Source organism: Chrysochloris asiatica, unplaced genomic scaffold (genome assembly GCF_000296735.1).
Source record: "Chrysochloris asiatica unplaced genomic scaffold, ChrAsi1.0 scaffold00244, whole genome shotgun sequence".
Lineage (NCBI taxonomy): Eukaryota > Metazoa > Chordata > Mammalia > Afrosoricida > Chrysochloridae > Chrysochloris > Chrysochloris asiatica.
Window position 1 is genome coordinate 1,930,103 of NW_006408762.1, and position 3,825 is coordinate 1,933,927.

The following is a 3,825-nucleotide window of genomic DNA, read 5'->3' on the forward strand; positions in this document are numbered from 1 at the left end:
CTTTTCCTTCTTTCTTGTCTTCTCAATAACTTTTTGCTTTCTTCATGTATGATTATCTTGATGTCATCCCACAACTATTCTGGTCTTCGGTCTTTAGTGTTTAATGTATCAAATCTGTTCTTCAAATGATCTCTAAATTCATAAGACTTACAGATTGCTATAATTTTTCAAAAAATAAACCCTCACATAACTTGGACACATTAGAAATTTTAAAATTCATATAGATTGAGATTTTTTTTAAAATGATAGTGTTTACTATAATCTACTTTTGTTGTTGGTGTTAAGTACCATGGAGTCAGTTCTGACTCATAGTGACCCTGCACAGGGTTTCTGAGGCTGTACATTTTTATGGAAACAGAACACTTTGTCTTCCTACCACAGAATGGCTGGTAGCTTCCAACTGCCGACCTTGAGGTTAGCAGTCCAATTCGTAACCAGTACGATAACCACAGTTCCTTTATAATTGATTAGAATGTATATAATTATGGGAAATGCCTCATTTGTTATTATTCCTTATATAATTCCATTTTAAATCATTCTACATAGATTTTTTTTATATAAAATCACATTTACATGAAATAATTCTAAAAATAGATAATATTTAGAATGATATGATTTAAGCTTGCATGTGTCAACATGAAATTGATGTTGTAAAGTGCCATTAAGTCAATTCCTACTCATAACAACTTTTATAATGTTTCCAAGGAGCTGCTGATGGGTTTGAATCACTAACCTTTTGGTTCACAGTCCAGTGCATATTCAACAGGGCACACCAGGACTCCAAATTAATATAGGGGATATTGACTACTTCCTGAGAAGACGAGAAAAAAAGCATGGTTAATTTTAAATTAGGTTAAAATATTTTGTTGACATGATTTCCTTTGATTGTGGGGATATTTATTTTAATCATGCAGGGATAAAATTTTTTTAATGTTTTATTGTGAATTATATAATAGTTTACATGAGAGAACTTTAGTTTTAAATTCATTCTATCGTATATCATTTCATTGCCATGGTTCCAATCCCCTTCATGCATCATCAACCGACCAAAGGGTATATCCTAGAAACCCGCCCCCTGCCCTTCCCTGTACCCCCCAATCTTTGGCCCACAGGCCCTCTCCCTCTCTGGCTCCAAAGTCCCCAGTCACTTCATCACTCCACGTCCTCGTCTCTGTTTCCATCTCAGGGATCTCTTGTTCTCTGTGTAGGGTCCCGCTCTCGGCTCTTCTCTGTTGATGGTTCTAGAAACCTCCGCTCCTAGGCTGGAGAAATAATCTCTCCCTTCCTTGCTATAAAACGTCTACCTTTGCACTTCCAACCCTCATAATCAGTCCTTATAACCATTATTCACTACAGTATCACGAGTTACCCATCTGTATTTCATTTCACCAGCTCCGCCTAGACAGATTGGATAGTACTCACTGGGGATTCCAGGCAGGGGTAATTTTGTAAGATTTTATTTACAGTACCAAATGTGTTATTAGAATTAGCATGGATTATATGCCATCCATTATTATGCTTGGTATAGTCATAGCATTGTTGTTATTAGATGCCATAGACTCAGTATCGATTCACTGTGACCATATGCTCAACAAAATGTAACACTGCTCAGTCCTGGGCCAACTTCACAATCATTGCTACATTTCAGCCCATTGATCTGGCCACTGTGCCAATCCATCTTACTGGGGTTCTTTCTCTTTTTCGCCAACCCTTTACTTTACTAAACATGATGTCCTCTCCATTCACTGGTCCCTCCTGACAATATGAAAGATGAAGTCTAGCTATCCTTGTTTTCAAGGAGCACTCTGGCTGATCTTCTTCCAACACAGATCTGTTTGTTCTTTTGGCAGTCCATGATACTTTAAATATTCTCCTCCAACACCATAGCTCAAATGCATCAATTCTTCTACGTTGTTCTGTATTTACTATCCAACTTTCACATGCATATGAGGTTACTGAAAATACCTTGTCTTGGAATCGCTGCAGCGCCTGGGGCCAGTGATCGGGCATGGGGCTGCCCCTCGACGGAGGCGGCGGGGGTGGCCAGGGCTGCACCGCACCACACCAGCGGCCATGGAGCGAGTGTAAGGCTCGGCAGGAATTGTGGGAGGCGCTTCAGTGAAGAAATGGACCAGTGTGTATAAGCATGGAATCTCCTTGCTAATCATCACCCACAGTTCTCCTTGATAAGGGAGAGAGATTGGGTCAGGGGAGAAGGAAACGAGGTCAACATGAAGCTAAAGCAGCAAGTCATGCTGTTAGAAGTTCTCCTTGTCATCTTTATCTTCACCAAAGTTTTCTTGATTGACAGCTTAGATACATCAGCTGCCAACCGGGAGGACCAGAGCGTGGAGCAGGAGCCCAAGCTAGATCACACCTTGCAGTCTCCCTGGGAGATTGCAGCCCAGTGGGTGGTTCCCCGGGAAGTGTACCCTGAAGAGACACCAGAGCTGGGGGCAATCATGCATGCCATGGACACCAAGAAAATCATTAAAGCTGATGTGGGTTATAAAGGGACCCAACTGAAAGCCTTATGGATACTTGAAGGAGGACAGAAAGTTGTCTTCAAGCCTAAACAATATAGTCGAGACTACATGGTAGAAGGGGAGCCGTATGCTGGTTATGACAGGCACAACGCAGAGGTAGCAGCCTTCCACTTGGACAGGATTATGGGCTTCCGTCGTGCCCCCTTGGTGGTTGGAAGATTTGTTAATCTGCGGACAGAGATTAAGCTAGTTGCCACAGAGCAGCTGTTGAATACCTTCCTTACCGTAGGAAACAATACTTGTTTCTATGGGAAGTGTTACTACTGCCGAGAAACAGAACCAGCTTGTGCTGATGGAGACACGATGGACGAATCTGCCACACTCTGGCTCCCAGATGTGTGGCCGCTGCAGAAACACAGGCACCCCTGGGGCAGGACTTACCGAGAGGGCAAATTGGCCAGGTGGGAGTATGATGAGAGCTACTGTGACTCTGTGAAGAAGATGTCCCCCTATGACTCGGGCCCACGCCTCCTGGACATCATCGACACAGCTGTCTTTGACTATCTGATTGGCAATGCTGACTGGCATCACTATGCGAGCTTTCAGGATGATGAAGGCGCCAGTATGCTCATTCTTCTTGATAATGCCAAAAGCTTTGGGAACCCCTCACTGGATGAGAGAAGCATTCTTGCCCCTCTTTATCAGTGCTGCATTATTCGGGTTTGTACCTGGAACAGACTGAACTACTTAAAGAATGGTGTGCTGAAGTCTGCCTTAAAATTAGCCCTGGCCCATGACCCCATCACTCCAGTGCTCTCTGACCCTCACCTGGACACCATGGACCAGAGGCTCCTGAGTGTCCTTGCCACCATGAAGCAGTGCACTGACCAGTTTGGGGTGGACACTGTGCTGGTAGAAGACAGGATTCCTCTCTCCCACTTGTAATTCTCAACACAGAACATGAAACTTCTTTCTACAAAGATAGAAAAACAGCACAATCCATTCCAAACGGTATCTGATGGCCTGGAAATGGCCAACAGCAAGTTCTGCTGATAGGGATGCGTGGCCTTGGATGTCTTTGGTGTCAGACTGTGGAGTTGCTCCTGCTGCACCACCTACTGACTTCCTTGTACTCCTCCTAGCAGTGGTCGTCGTGTTGGGACAGTTTTCATTTCCCATGCCAAAGGACTCGTAGAGGTGTGACATTTGATAAGTAATTGCTGAGACTGGTTCTGAAGTGTGTGTCTTGAGTTGAATCTTACAGTCTTTTCTCCATATCTGTGGATTTTCTGAAAACTCTGCAATCTCTTGTGTCTTTTTTTTTTTTTTTTTGACCAGG

General features: G+C 43.4%; 1 pseudogene; it reads left to right on the forward strand.

The window, feature by feature from the left end:
* Nucleotides 1–2,150: 2,150 nt before the first annotated feature.
* On the forward strand, nucleotides 2,151–3,431 carry LOC102833208 (annotated as a pseudogene).
* Nucleotides 3,432–3,825: the final 394 nt, after the last annotated feature.